Source organism: Taeniopygia guttata, chromosome 13 (assembly GCF_048771995.1).
Source record: "Taeniopygia guttata chromosome 13, bTaeGut7.mat, whole genome shotgun sequence".
Lineage (NCBI taxonomy): Eukaryota > Metazoa > Chordata > Aves > Passeriformes > Estrildidae > Taeniopygia > Taeniopygia guttata.
Window position 1 is genome coordinate 2,003,541 of NC_133038.1, and position 16,396 is coordinate 2,019,936.

Genomic DNA, 16,396 nt, shown 5'->3' on the forward strand with positions numbered 1-16,396 from the left:
TTGCTGCCCTCCTCTTGCCCCAGCTCTGTCACTGGGAATCCCCTCGAGGCTGAACTGTGGTTCACAAGCTCCAGGGATCCCCTGGGAACCAGGAGGTCTGGAGGCTTCCTGGGCAGACCCTTTTCCTCCAGATCCTCCTCCAGCTCCAGCATTGCTGCTGCCCAGCCTTGCCCTGTGGAGCTGAGGCTGCTCCCTGCCCCACCTGGGGCTTCCTCTTCCCGCTCCAGGCTGGAAGGACAGCACAGGCTCACATGTGGTATGGTGCAAAAACAGACACATCTCTTGGGAATTCCTTCTGGGAAGTTTTCAGGAATATGAAAAAGCTAAAGGATATAACCGCACAGCAAAACAAACTCAACACAGCGATTTATAAACTGATTTTGGAATTCTTCCGTTCTTTGTTGGCTGTTTTTAAGGAAATCACTCAATAATATATATGAATGATAATAACTTCACTCTATTATGTTTTTAACTACTGATATTCAGCGGCCAAAACATGGAGGGTAAGATTTATACAATTAGTTATTTATTAGTGCTGAAATTTTAATGAATAAGGCTCTCTTTCCATTACTGGAATACTTAAATGGAATGGCATTTTTCCTTTTTGGTAGTATCTGCCTCGGTGTCTCCTTCACTTCATAAACAGGGACACATCAAAGATTTTACACTACTGTAAAAAACTCTGAAATATAATTCTGTGCTCCTATATGGCTGTTTTCCTAGGATTTTCAGAATATGGAACTTATTTTCATTTCTGAGTATCTTAAAGGTCTTAGCACCCCGTCCTTTTTAGTAATCTTCTTTGTGTTTGCTGTGCACTATGGTCCTCCTAATAAAAGAAAATATTCAGGCTCACATTTTACAAGCTTTTAAAAGAACACCAGACTCCAGTGACTTGGTAAACCTCCTTTTTTTTACCCAAAGCTTGAAAAAAAAGGAGTAGATAACTTGGGAATGTGTGGCATTCTTATTTGCCTTGAAAGCCTTTGATTTGACAGTATTTGCAACCACATTTTGTATGCAGTGCTTCAAGACAAGCAGTAACTGGGTCTGCTTATCTGGGGCTCTGCAGCTCCTTGGTGGGAATGACTCTCCTTAAATAAAATCCAAGCAAAATGTACCTTTGCTCCTATTCTTTAATTGCACACAGAAAGCAAAGGAATTCTGAGCTTTTATGTAAATGATGTGGGGGGGATGGTATATTTTAAACTCAATTTTAATATCTTTATTTGGTGTCTTTGTGAGCAAGATCTTTCATTGGGCCTGAAGGGAGAATGTTTTGTCACAGTAACAATATTACTCATAATATCAGAGTTTCAGATTTTTTCTTCAAATTCGTTTAAATCTATTCTACTTACAGCTTTGCAAGTCTTTAAAATGACCCCAGAGAATTCTGAATCTGGTCCTAAAATGCTTCAAATTAACTGCAAATTCAATATCAAGAAAAGAGAGACACCACAGCCAAAAATTCTAGAAAATCTAGTGACTATGTGACATTGAAAGCACATTTTCAAAAATCTGTTCAAGTAATTTCTAAAACCTCTCCATTATTTTGTCCCTTGCGTGCTTGATTTCTACAAACAAAAACAAGTAATATCAAAAAATGGGAGTTGGTTATTTTCACAGAGTGATTTCCTCCAGCCCTACATTTCTTAAGTCAGTAAAAATGAAAAAACTGCCATTAGCTGATTGTATTTATCCTATTTATTCTGCATGTAGAAACCCCTTGTGAGCAAATAAGCTTAATTTTTATAGCAAAAAATGGGAAGAGGTTTTGAGCTAAGAAAATGTGTTTTCTCAATTGTGTATTTCTGCATCAGCAGAAATAACAGACAGAGAAACAGCTGAAATATCAGTGGTGGATCATAAGCCCCTTCTCATGTTAGTCTGTGCAGCTAAACTGTCTGATAGCAGCCTGTTAGGCTGTAGGTTTTTATTGAAATGCCTATTGAGTAAAACATAATTCATGCTGCTGCTCGCCCTTAAAACAGGAAATAATATACCCATTTAACTTAATCACAATTTATATTACATGTGCATATTTCTAAACAAGTGCTGTAGATGGAGAGTTTGGTAGCAATAATATTTATGAATTACACTTTTAGTTAGCAAAGGAAAATGTGTGACCTCTTACATTTTGTTTGACATTTGAATTTGCTATCCCGTATATGTGACATGGATGATAGATGCTTATTAACACAGTGTATAAACAGGAAATGCTTCTAAGCTGACCATTTATTAGTGCAGTATAGTGTAGTGTGCAATCTGAAATTTGAATTTTAGCTGCAGTTTTCTTCTCTGATGACTGCAGAGATGAAATAAAGGTGGGTTTCTTTTTTGTTTTGTTTTGGTTTTTTTTTGCTTGTTTTCTTTCCTCTACAGAATGGAGAGATTTAACAGCGTAAATTTTGTATCCAGGTCAATCTTCCCTATGCAACTTGAGTGAGTTTATGAACACAAAAACTTTTCCTTGAAGTGTAAAAAAAAGAGACATAGGAAACCTATCAAGTGAAAGGATTTTGTGGAATTCATAGTGAGTTTTCCTGATTAAATAAATACATAAATGTACCTCTATTCCTCTCCGTGTCCTGACGAATGCACTGAGCCATTTCCCCGTTCACATCATTTCTGCAGAAAGGCAGGGAAGCACCATTCCTTCCCCAGGAGTCTGACAGCTGATCCACTTTGGATCTGTCCTCCAGGATTGGAGGCATCATAATTTTTCACTCACACTTAATTGCTCTTTCTAAAGAACCCACCCTTAAATTGCTGACAAATATCTGAAAAGCTTTAAAAGCTTTGTCAGTGAAAGTTTCAACACTTCATCTTATCAAAGCAGAAGTGAAAAACTCCACGTATTGGAAGGTTTCTCCCAGCAGAGAACAAGGATACATTTTTTTTCTAAAACAAAGCCAATCCTTTCTATTTGCCTGGTGATTTACTGGAGGAAATATATAGAATAATACAGAGACGCTGTTTCCCTTTCTGTATGCCATTTAAAACGAGCCCTCAGGAGAGGGAACATGTATCTAGTTTTCCTAAGCACAGCCTTAATATTCCAAAGCATTTGGATAAAATTTATTTGTTTAACAAAAGAACTATGATGACACAGTGAAGTGTCTCAAAGGGAAGATTTTATTTTAAATATCTCTGTCCAAAGAGTTCTCCTGTATTGTACAGTGTAGGTCAGGGAAATTATTGTCCATGTTAAAAATCAGTAGAGAACTTCCAGCTAGCCATTAAAAGTAGCAGTTATGAGACTATCTCAGCCATTACAGCTAATGTTAAATACCTTTACTGAATACACAGCTTTCCACAGTGCAGGACCCAATCACAGGAAGGTTAGCAACCTGGAAATTGAAACTGGCAGATCTTTAATCTAACATTCTGCTTTTCAGTGGAAAAAAGTAACGTCTTTATAGATGGGAGTCAAAGGTTAAATTGAGTTTGTATCGAATTACAAAAATATGCTTTTGGTGAGGTTAGATTCTCATGCTCAGAGCAATTCAAACTGTAATGAAAGCAAACATTGAAAGAGATAATCCCATTAAAGATGAACTAGTCACTTTAACCTCAAATATTTGGTAACTAAAATAAAACCATCCTAGTAGGAGGATGAAGTTCAGCTCTTAAGCAAAACTGGAACTCAGTATTATACCTCAGACTGCACAAAGAAAAAAAAAAAAAAACAAGCAGCTCTCCTGTTACTTAAATAAAATGTTATTTGAGGGGGACAAATTAATTCATGTTCTTCTCTTGAGGTCTACACAAAACAGTGGTGACCTTTCTGGCAGTGTGTGCTTGTTCACTGCAGGGTAAACCGTGCTTTTCTCCAGCCAGCAGCGTGTGCAGACACAGAACCCCGGGCTGGGCTGTGCTGCACAGTGGGGAGGGAGAGCAGGGATGATGTCTGCTCTGGGAAGAGGCTCAGAGTCACAGGAGGCATCCCAGCTCTGTGCCTGCTTCTCCTCCCAGCCCACAGCGATGCCCTCCTTCCATGGCAGTCCCCTCAGCTGTGCCGCTGGTTTCTGAGAGGGAACTCATTCGGAGAAAAACCTCGAGTTTCAGCTCAGAATAAAATCTGAACAACCCTGATTTCAGCCTCCCCAGTCTGTCCCCTGAGCATCCCAGCCTGGCACAAGGAGGCATCCCAGTGGGACTCCTAACCTGGGGCTTGGCCTGGGTACTCTGTGGTTTGGAGGTCCAGGTCGTTTCAGATTACCCACTTCTCTGAACAAAAAGGGGAGCAAGAAATATTTGTAAAGCCCCATTGCTAAAGAATTGAGCTCTTTAATATAATGTGACAAAGCTTTTGACTTTCAAGAAATACCAAAAAACATCTTTAATCCCTGAACTTCTGATACCCCATTGAAAACTCACCCATAAATGCAGACACACCCAGAGTTTTTCTTCATTCCCCAGAGGCCTGGATGATGATTTAAAGAATTTGGGAAGAGTCTCATATTCTTTCTTTTTACAACTTAAAATAGACTGAAAAGATTTTTTTTTTAAAGGTTAAGAAAAAATATCATAGACTGATATTTCTTTTTTGTGCCAAGTTTCAGCCTGGAGAAAATTTTATGGCTGAGTTCTAATCCACTGCAACCCCTGGTTTATAACAGAAATGCTGACACAATGATAACTGCAGCGTTACAAATGCTGGTGCTATGATATTTATTGCTCCCTAGTGCCAGCTGGGGTTAATCCTTATTAAATGCATTCATTTTCTAGCCTGGTGGAGAACAGATCACCCAGTGATCGGGCAGAGTTTGGGTCCCTGGTAGCGTTAATGGAAGATATCACAGAAGACACAGTAAGTGAGGATTCTTTGAGGGGGCTACTGAAGGTGTTTTTTGGGGATTAAGTGGCCTTCTCCGGGGGCTTGAGCTCAAATCCAGAGTGTCTGCTCTGAGAAGTGTCTTTGCAGCAATGGAACAGCACACACTGAGAACTTTGTTCTTTTTAGCATCAAGGAAGGGTATGAAAGGAAATGTGACGTGGTCACGTACCTGCACGGTCAGCAGTGGAACAGATCCCACTGATTAAGAGTTATCAATCTCCCAGGTGATATCCCAGGTGGGATATTCAGGTGTGAACCCAAATATGTGAAACCAAATATTCCAAATCCTTTGCCATTGAACTGCCCTGTTTAACAGTGTTGGAAGAGTGGAGGAGTGACAAGGTCCCTGTTCAATACACACCAACTTATTCTTTCAGTACTACCTGAGAAAGTGAAAATACAGCTCAATTTTATTCACGAGTTTTCACATCCCACCCTCACACACATTTATATTTTAGCAACAAAGGAGCTGAAAATCTCACCATAAAGCTATGTGGGACTATGGGTAAATTTTTCCCAGAGATTTACACACCAACACAGTGCTTGCTATATTTATATGACGAACTGGACAAACACGAAGGAAAGGTGAAGATTCATTTTAGGAGAGAGTAGAAGACAGTGGGAATCTTTGCATTTTGCTCTAGCTCTGGGTTCTGCAGAATGAGTCTCAGCTCACCTGCCAAGCTCTCAGTCTGCAGAGCTAAAGCAAATGGGGCTGCTTGCTATGAAAAAAATCTCAAGACCAAAGGAGTGAGCATGTGTGCAAAGTTCACCATGAGTTCAGTGAATGATCATATTTTCCCCACAATAATAAATACTTCTATAATTTATAAATGCCTCGAAAGGCTGAGATATGTGGGGGATGCAGAATCAAAGTGGCTTGACAGGAGAGAGACAAACTGACTACTAAAATTCCTCATTTCTGATTTGTTTCTTTTAGAACTTGTCCCCAGAGAAAAGGCTGCACTTTTTAGAGAGGCTTAAAAAATCAAAAGAAATCCTCTGGGCTTGTGAACAGCCAAGAAGAATTTTAAAAACCTTCAATTTGAACGCAGAGCCAAAGAATAATACCCAGGATTTTCTGCTTTCTATTTGATAATTGTTTTTTAAAATATGAGCAATGAGATGGGGAGAAAAGTCAGGCTTTTTATAAAAAGATTAAAATAAGAGATATGTTTTCTTCATTTCAAGGCAATGTTCTGCCTTCTTTCATGCAAGCTTTCTAGTAAAAGAGAACCAAAGTAATTTTCGTCAGAATTACTTAAAAGAAAAACAAGGAATGTTCTAGGGAACAGAAAGCCATATTTTCAGTATTAGGAAAAACATGACTGTTTTTATTATAAAGTCATTTTGAAAGAAATGGGGCTAATGCACTTTCCCTTGATATTCAGAGAAGCTGGAAATCAAAATAAAAATAGCTTTATTTTTGTTTAAAATTTCCACAGGGCAAAATGCAATGCCATGACCTTGTCTAACAGATGAAAAATAGAAAAATATTCATGTGAAGAAAAGAGCCAATGGAACATTCAGGAAGGTGCCTTTAGGAGGCAAAAAAATACTCATTTTCATTTACCCTCTGTCAGTTACAAAAGTTTTGTACTCCAGAGAGCTCCAGGGAAGCGGGACAGACCAAGCACAGGGCTGCACGTTCTGAGTGTCCCAAAGCCTCGGGATTTTTCATGGGATCTGGGAGGGGTGAGTGCCCAGCAGAGCCAGTTAGAATCAATGGGATGGAGCTGTGGGAGGACAGGCAGGGCCAGCCAGACGTTGCTGCTTCAGCCCAGTGCTGTCCACTGCCCCAGCCAAAGGAAAAAAGGGTTTGGGAATAAATAATGGGCACTGTGCACTTGACAAAACTGCTGGCACACAGAAATTATTAACAGGAGAAAAGGACAATAACCCTAATCTTAACCCTAACCCCTAACCCAACCCAACCCTAACCCTAAGCCTGGGCTAGGCAGGAGGAAATCAAGCAGAGGGACATAGCTCCAGAAATGAAACTGGCTTTAGTGTGTCACATCCATCCCCTGCACTGCAGCACCAGAAGTTCACATGCAGCAGCAATAAATGCGCTGAGCTTGACGTGTGTTGCTGGGTTCCAGACCAGCCATGGCATCAGAAGCTTGTGAGTGGACAACTTTTCAAATGTTATTAATGCAGACCACCTAGGATTATGTGACTGTAGAAAAGTTGGGGAATAATTTAACATGTAGTCAAAGAGTAGTGGAGGATATTTTCAAAGGCAACTATTGATTAAGTTATTAACCTCCCTTGTCTCAAATACATAGGTGCTTGAAATTGCTCCAAGTCCCATCCCACCTGGCCTCAATCATTTCCAGGGATGGGGCATCCACAGCTTCTCTGGGCAACCTGTGCCACTGTTTCACCACCTCACAAAGAAGAATATCTTCCTAATATCTAATCGAATCTAATCTGCCCTTTGTCATTTAAAAGCCATTCTCCACTGTCCCTTAAGGAAGACATCTGTTCTGATCTTCTTTCTATCAGAAGGTTACAGCTGAAAATCAGAGATAGAATCCCAGTGCTCTGCAAGTTAGAACACAGAACTGCTATTTTTAAACCTGAGGGCCAGTGTGGCAGCAAGACAACATAATCTTCTTTGGATATCCCAGTGCATTTTCTGTGCTTCACAAACACATCTTTCTGCTTTGATTGCACCTCAGTTAAATCATGCTTGCTTCCAGTGGAAATGTTGTGAGGCATATAGATGCTGTTTATACATTTTGGTGCACAAATGCAAAATCTTTTCAGACCTCAAACTACGTATTTATTAAAATGAGATTTTGTTTTGACTTGCCTAAATATTGGTTGTACATTTGGAAGTGGGGTTTATCTAAGGCATAAATCTGCCTGAATAAAAATCAGAGCAAAATGCTTTATATTTATATCGGAAGTGTAGAAGATTACCATCCTGAATGATAAATACAGCTCTTACTGGCACAGAGAAGTACTGTCACAATCAGGAAATGCATCACTCTGGAATGTGCTGCAAGTCCTTTTGTCTATTTTGTTACACAGAAAATGAAAAATAAGGACCTACTATTGAAACATCCCTATGTGTGAGGCCATTAGTGGGAATTTATAATTCATACAATCTCACAGAATGTGACAGGATTTCCAAGTACTGAGCTGGCAGACACTTAGAGATGCTGTAAATTAACCCACACATGAACCTGCCGACTCTGTCCTTTCTCTTCATTGCCTCATTTCAGCTGAATTGTCAAGACAGGATTTCTCCCTGGATCCTGCTACATTACATACACCTGTCAAGCAGAAGCTTCAAATCAGCCCTGGGGAGCATCTTTAAAAGACAGTCCTGCAATACCAATGAATCCTCCATCCACTGGCAGTCTGTTTTTTTAATAGGATCATCGATTTAAGAACACACTGACCAAACCACTGCCATTCTCATGCACATGCTCAGGGTAAAGAATATAATACCTGGGGCTGGACCTGCACCTCCTCTTGCACACCAACAAATGAGGGAAGGTCTCAGCAGCAGCCAAAGGGAAGTGCCTTGTGCCAGAAGGAAGGGCAAGGAGAAGGTTTTCCAGAGAAGCTGTGGCTGCCTCACCCCTGGAAGGGTTCAAGGCCAGGTTGGATGTGGCTTGGAGCAACCTGGGACAGTGGAAAGTGCCCCTACCCATGGCAGGGGCTGGGATGAGATGAGCATTAAGGTCTCTTTCTGCACAAACCATTCTGTGATTGCAGGATGAGGTCCCCTCGCCAGGCAGTGGCTGCTGGGTCTGCAGGGATGCAGAGAGAGATGCTTCTGCAGGAAGTCTGGCATTCAGTGAAATACAGCTCCAGCTGAGATTGGGCAGTAACTCCTGAGTGTTGCTGATTTCTCTTAGCCAGCATTACAGTATCCTGGCCCCTGTGCTTGGCTAAGAGCTCAGCACAGAGAGAGCTGCTCCCCAGGGCTGCCATGAACAGCCTGCAGGTTCTGCCAAGCAACTGCTCCCCTGGCTTCTTTATCCCAAAGATTCATGCAAGAAACTTGAGTGCTCAGCTGGGTCCAAGGGACACCCTCTCCACTCCTCCAGAGCTGGGGAGCCACTGGTCTGCACATGTACCTCTCAAAATCCTGTCTGCCTGTTTAGGAATGTAGATACCAGCTCGGCCCTGGGCTCATAAAGCAGATGAAGTGTTGCCTTGCGTTTCAGAAAGAATGTCTTAACACCAGCAGGACTTTGCTGGCTGCTTTTATGCAAAACCTCCTGTTTGTTTTGCAAAAGATGGGAGGATTCAGCTGAGTTTAAACTGGGCTAAAGTACGTCACTGACTTTTTTCTTTTTTATTGTATTTTTTCCGTGTATGCTGGCTCCTAAATTTACGAACTATTTTTAAAGGACTCCTTACATAAGCATATTTAGATGGTTTAAATTTGTTCTTAATAAGTGGAAAGATTTACTAAAACAGGCCTGATGTGATGACTTGGGAGGGATTATCCACCACTGATGCCAATATATTCCAGACAGCCTGAAAAATTAAGCACTCTGGGTGTCGAAAGCAATCTGAGTATTCACCTAAGACTTGTGCTAATGGAGCTCTGGTCTGCAAGGGACAAGAGTGTCAGGAATGCAGTGCAAACCAAGGGATTGCATGGAGGGCAAAGGCAGGTAAGAACAAACTTTGCATTTTTATGGGAGCTTTTCAAATGATGATGTAGCCAAGCTCTGCAAAGAAATCTGTCTGATAAAGATGTGAGGCAAAGCACAGCTCTGATAAATGATGGGCTACAACTGCATTCCTACCAAGTGCTGCTGTCACTCACTAAGCAAATTTATCGTATTTTATTCTAAAGTGCATTGGATTCCAGGGTTAGGAATTTTCCTCTGACCCTGTTATCCTGCTTGTGGTTTCACTTTTCTTTAAGGAAAAAGTTTTAACCACTTGTAAACAGAATTTACTAACAGTTTTTTCATGACGATCTCTCAGATGGGCAAGGATTCCCAAGGAACTGCAGACACTTCCATGGGATCAGTTCATGCAGGTAGCACTGGCATAGGTCAAAGCAGGGTCCTGGCAGGATGGCACTCCTGTGAGGAATGCTTTCCAGGCAGATCATTCAGATATTGATGTGTGGAGAACTGACCAATAAATTATAATAAATTATTAACAATAAATTATCATTCCTTCTTTGGAATTTCAAAAGAAGGATTGATAGGAATTATTCCCCAGGATGAAGTATGGCTAAATATGAGCAGGGTGACTTTTTTTGTAAAACAGGCAGGCTCAGCTCCATTTGATGTACCTGCTTGGGTAAGTCGGAGTACCCTTCAGAAGGCAGAGGTGTTGACTCATATCAGCCCCTGTCTCTGATCAACTTTCCTAGGTGAGTATTTTCCCAGATCATGTTCTCCTGACACCTGTAGAGCACCATGAAGGTTATAGTTCAGTAGTCCCAGCTTTCCTCCTTGTGGCCACCTGTTATAACAGAATATAGGTTGTTAAATACCTATTTAAAGGTGAGCTTGATCTATGTTTTTTTTCTGTAACAGCTACAAGGATATTATATTTTTGTTAATGGAGAGAGAAAAGGCTAATTTAATTGCAAATGAATAAACTCATCCAATGCCAGAGCCTTGAAAATAATTTTTAATCTTAATGTGGATACTAATTTATTTCATTTATTCTATTTCCTGTTACCCTCTTTGGTCAACTACCGTTTCCATTCCAGATCATGATGACCCTCAATGTCACACCGACCCAAATCACACAAAACATTCAGTTCATCTGTTTTGTGCTCAAGTCATTACCAAATATTGCTGACATTTCAGTGGCAGTGAAAAGGTGCGAGGGTTCACTTCCTTTTACCACAATCACCTGCATGTTTTATTAACAAGCAGGTGAAAACCAATACTTCAGGGAGATATTGCAACTGCAGAAACCAGATTTGGGGGATGACTGAAATATTTGTCTCCTGTTAAATGAGTGGGTGATAACAGGGGGCAGAAATGTGAGGGGGAGCCTTACTGGGAGTCCTGACCAAGGCCATCCAGCTGACTGCACCATGAACAAGCTACATGACAAGGCTGGGTATCAAAAACATCCCAAAGTGCTGCTAGAGGCATTACTTCATGTTGTTTTTTAACTTTGGAAATCAGCAAAGCTGAAATGTGCCAGGCTGAGGTCCAGGTCATTCTGGAATCTGTACAAGGGTGTTTCTAAGAAGACTGCAGAAAGTTCCACTTGGCACACCCTACTGTATGACATAACTAGTGATCAAAGCACAAATTCCAAACCTTAAGCTTAACATCTTTCCTTCCCCAGCTATAAAAATCAAGGACAGCATGAGGTGCTAGAGGCCTTACCCCAGGAAAGAAGTTCTGTGCACTAGAAACATGGATTTTTTTTTTTCAGTTTTTTTTATTGTTTTTGTTGCTAGTGTATTTGTGAGGAATGATTCAAAGATGTCTTGACCGCTCTGAGTAAGAGGTGACTGCAAGATAAACACTGACTTCACTTTATTTCTATTTTTATCTATCAAATAGTCACCTTTGAAACCAAGGAGTGGAAAGTTTTGGCTAGGGAAATGGCACCAATCTCAAGTCTGGAATCTCACAGTTTAGGAGGAACGGTTCCCTCTATTCAAAATTAGCAACTTGCTTGGGCTTCCCTACAGCTAAACACTAGCCAGGAAATTTGGGATACAGATGTCCATTGGACTACAGACAATCATTTTTAACAGCATACAGCATGCAGGAATGTCAAGATCCTGGTTACAGTCTGGAGGACAGGTACAGCTGAGGTAATTCTGTGCTGAGCTCCCCTTCCCTGTGTTCCCATTGGCAAAGCAGCCTCATGGTGCATGGTGGAAGACAGGCTGCCAGGGTTGGGATCTTTGTGTTTCAGTGTCTCCCTCTTTGGGAGCTAAAGGCTTCAGTGGTACCTAGGTCTGGTCGTAATTCTTGGATCTTCCTCTCTCCTTCTTTTGTGAGCATAAAAAATGTTTATTACCTTTACTTACCAGCTAAATTACTTTATTTTACATTATTTCTTCATACGAAATTACTCAGTTGGAAGATCTGATTCACATTTGTCTGCTACGTAAATCATCTCAGAAGAGAAGTAAATTGTACTGCTATTGTCAAGTCCCTGGTGGTAAGAGACATTCAGCCCAATCTTCCCTTAGGTATCCCTGCAACCCCTACATTGCAGGAAAATGAATTGGCTAGATCCATATGAAGCACTTCTGTCAGGGAAAACCACACTCAGCTGAAAGATATGTTTTAGCCTTTTGGATATAATTTCAATTTTCAAGATAACTGTTCCTTTGAGAAGCTCTAACTATAAATCCCAAAGTGCCACAAGGAGTTGGGTAGGAGCCAAAAATGCCAAGTCAGGGGAAAATAATTGTTTTCAAATGGTGACAAACCTGCAAGGTCGGCAGAGAGCAGAGGGGCTGTACTGCTGGGTGGGGATAGCCCTGCAACTCAGGGCTGTGAGTTCTGTACACTAAACAGAGCCCAACATCTCAACAGGGTGTTTGACTGCTGCAAATGCAGAAGGGAACTGCTCTGCACTGGTCTAACTCACATGGCAGAAATGATTTTGAAAGAGAATCTAAAGACGTGGGGTATAGACACGGTGTACAGTGCTAAAGCTTTGGCTCATTCTGGTTTCATTTCCCTGAGGTGAAGAAATGACAGATTTTGTATTTTTTAAATTATTGCAATGCAAATAATTTGACAGCTTGGTCTGGAGGTTTTTGTGTCATGAAATGTTGTTTGAAATTGTGCAAGGCAATACAATAATTATACAGTCAAGCATGTTTAAGGATGAAGGATACTTTGTGTAGAGGCTGGGAATTTGCCACTGGTGTGGGTCCAGATTCCTTCCTGCCTGGGACAGATTCCTACCCCGTGTGGGAGGGGTACCCAGGCTTCAGGAATAGCACTGCTTTGAAACTGCAGTTGCAAGTCATGAGGAATCAGCTTGAGGGAGCCTGGTGATTACTTTCTAAGGACAACTACATATTAAAAAGTATGCCTGGGGGTATAAATCAGCATAGCTCTGCTGGCTGCAGCATAGCTGCATCCATCTCCTCCAGCTGAGGATCTGGTCAAAAATACTCCAGCAGCACAGAGGACTGAAAACTACCAGAACCCCTTAAAACTCATGTGGCAGCACACAAGAGAGGCATTCAGCTGTGTGGAGTGGACTTCTTTCATCTGGGGTAGTTAAAGAAGAAAAGTGAACTTTAGATTCTCACAATTTTACTGCATCTGTTAAAGCAGTATTGGCTTTCAGCAATGAAATGAGTATTCAGGCCAAGTGTCTGCAGAATTTCGGGCACTCCATGAACGGATAAAATTTCAATTGCAGAAACAAGAGAAAGTACCAGACACAAATGTACCACGTATTACATTTAAGGAAAGACAGTGAAGGGGCAGGTTATACCGTGGGAATAGGCAGCAGCTGGTGGCTGACTCTGGTGTTATGACTAAGTCATCGATGAGGCCACAAAATATTAAGAAAATTAGTAAGTAAGGGCAGCCTGCCCTTAAGAAATCCAGGCGGGCTGGTCTGCAGGCGAGCAGCAGAGAGCAGCCATGGTCTGGGCCTGGGCTCCAGCCCCTGTTCCCGCAGACAGGGCTGGCAGCAGCCTGCATCACTCTCTGGTGGCCCCAGGAGGAGGAGGAGGAGGTCCCTTGGCAGCCCATGAGGGGACAGAGCCAGCTGCCCTTGCCAGAACTCATCAGAGCTGAGGGAAAGGCTGGAGCAGGGCCCCGGAGCAGCTCACGGGGCTGCCAGGAGCACTCACCTGTCCGAGTGTCCCTGGCCCCAGAGCTGGGCGCTGGCACGGCTGTGGCTGTGCCATGGCACTGTCCCACCTGGCCAGAGCTGCTTCAGGCTCATGGGGAGAGTTCCTGGGCTCTCCAGCGGCTCCTGCGTCTGCAGCAGCTCTGCTTCCCCCTCACGGCTTTTCCCTTCCGCTGCTGGTCCGGACAGGCCTCCTGCTCATCCCTTCAGGTCATTAAAAGGGCCTCAGCCCCTCCTCTAGCATCTTAAAACACAGTGCTGTCAGCAGTGCCAGGGGTGACAGGCAGAACTGGAGTAAGCACTGCACCCTTGTGCTGACAGCCCCTGCAATACCTTCTGTGAAGGTGAGAATCTCAATGATTATTGCCTCTTCTGATTCTCATCAGCTGGAGAGCTGCATCTTTGGGATTATCCTCTCAGCATCTTTGCCTACCCCTTAATGTCACAGGCTTTGGCCTGTTGGTCCACTTATAGCTTGTCTCAATTCCAGCCTCATCCTCCTGCAAGGGTAACTCACAAATAAAGCAAAGTGGGAGTTGCCATGTTAATGTGCTTTCCTTGTGCCCTTGGGGAGAGGTCCTGAGCATGATTTCTTCCGCTTGGATGGAAAGAGGAATTTCTGTTAGAGCCTCCATGAAATTACAGTCTTCTTTTTTTATGAAATGTAAACCAAAGTAAATATTACCTTAGAGTCTCCTATTCGTGTTGCAATAAAATGAGACACTTCCTTGGAAATAAGTTTTAAGACACGAGTCTTGTAATGTTGGGGTTTATTGGAGTGGAGTTCACAGCTGACCTGAGGTCTGGAGGGTTTGGAAGCAATAGTCTGTGTGAACTTCCCCTTCTCCTGCACATGAGGTGCAAAACTGGCCAGTTATTCAGAGACTTCCCCACCCTTCATAAGCTCGTGTGCTCATATATCTCTCATGGTACATAAAGAATGACATATTGCAGTGAATCTGCTAAGAATAGCTTGTAAAATACATCATTATATGAATCAGCCTCATTAGAAGTCTCCTTCTCTCATGATTTAAACCAGACACAGTACTCACAGGAATGGGAACCAGTTTTTTTTTCTCTCCTGCTGGCATGTTGTACTCAACCAAATGTTGAAACAGAAGAAAACAATTCTCTGAACTCAAGGCCAGAAGTAGAAAGTAAGTACTGCATTACCCTGATGCCTTTCTGGCATAATTAAGGTCTGGGTGTTTCCCTGGATGTATGAGTTTCCAGCTTCATTAATAAAATATTATGTTGCTCTCCTGAACAGCACATAGCTGCATTCCTCACATACTCCCAATCCCCCTGACTCAGGACCCTGTAACACCTCACTTTCAGCATCCTCAGCCATCCCAGGCCTTTCTCCTACAGCTGCTGCTGTTTATGAAGGGGATTATACAACACGGTGCCTGTGATAGCAGGAGACAAGGCTGGGCCCCTCTCAGCCCTTTTTTCTGCAAGGACTTGTGCACCAGATGCCATGGCTGTGTGACTCAGACCTCATTCAGATTGCTTGCCTGCTGGTGCAACCACTTGCAGTTAGCTCAGTGAAGGCAATGTTTGACTCTGACAAGGCAATTGCAGCCCCAGCAACACCCCAGGGGTGCTGCAGCTCTGGGCTAGTGGCCATGTCATGCAGGACTCATGGAAACAAAGGGATGGCTCTGTGCTCCAAGGCAGTGAAACAAAGTCTTTCACTCCCATTTGTAGAGCTCACTGACGAACTGCAGGTACAGCAACTTTTTATTGTTTCTCTCTTGTCACTTCAGGGTTAGAGAATGTTTTATTTCTTGCTGTTATTTCTTTTAAATCATGCCAACACACGCCCTCCACAGCACACTGCCTTATAAACCTCTGGCTGCACTCTTCTGAATCACACTGATTTTTTAATTAACTGTTGTAAGATCAATTACTCAGCTGCCCTTGGTTGCTCTGGCCTCCTATTGCTTCCAACCATGTAGCCCTGGTTCTCTCTCCCTGGGTAGCTCTGCATTGTGGTCTTGTCACCACGGAGTCTTGTTGGCTGAACACCACCATGTGTTTGTCTCCCACCCAAGATTTTGGGCCAAGGACAACCCCAGGAGGCTTGTCACAATCAAGACATCGTGACTTTGCTGACAAGTTGTATTTATCTTGAGCTTACTTGTTTGTTAGACTCTGCTTTGACTTTTGCAGAAGTAGGTCAGAAACGCAGTCTGGATGAATGTTCCTTGCAGAGGTGATGAGCAGCTTCTGCTCAGGCCATGGAGGCTCCACAGGAAGCACCACTGCCTGTTCCAACAGGCTTTAAACACTGCCCTTCTATCCTGCAGTGTCCTCAGGCTGCTCTGGAACCTGCAGTGCCTTTGGCTGCTGCCAGTGCAGTCACTTGAGTGCACCTGGGAGCATCCACAGGCTGGATTTCAGCACCACGTTTGCTTGGAGGTGATGGACCTGCTGAGATGGCCACAAGCTGCACTAAATAACCCACAGAGAGACACAGGCTGGGACTGTCCTAGGGAAGGAAGGTTCTTTGGCTCTCCTGTGCTCTGGACATCTGTTCTTTTTTGTCAGTAGGAAATACAAAGCCCTGATTTTCCTTCTGCCAGAGTTTGGATGTTCTAGCAGGTGATCAGTAGATGGTGCCGAGGGTTCAGCGTGGCCCAAAGATGAAGCAGGGTTTGCAAATATCTGTGTACTTTGTGCAATTGCACCTCACCCAGTGGCATTTCAAGGTGTAGAACAAGCACATTTTCTCTTTATTTCTAGACTTGGTCATCCTTAACC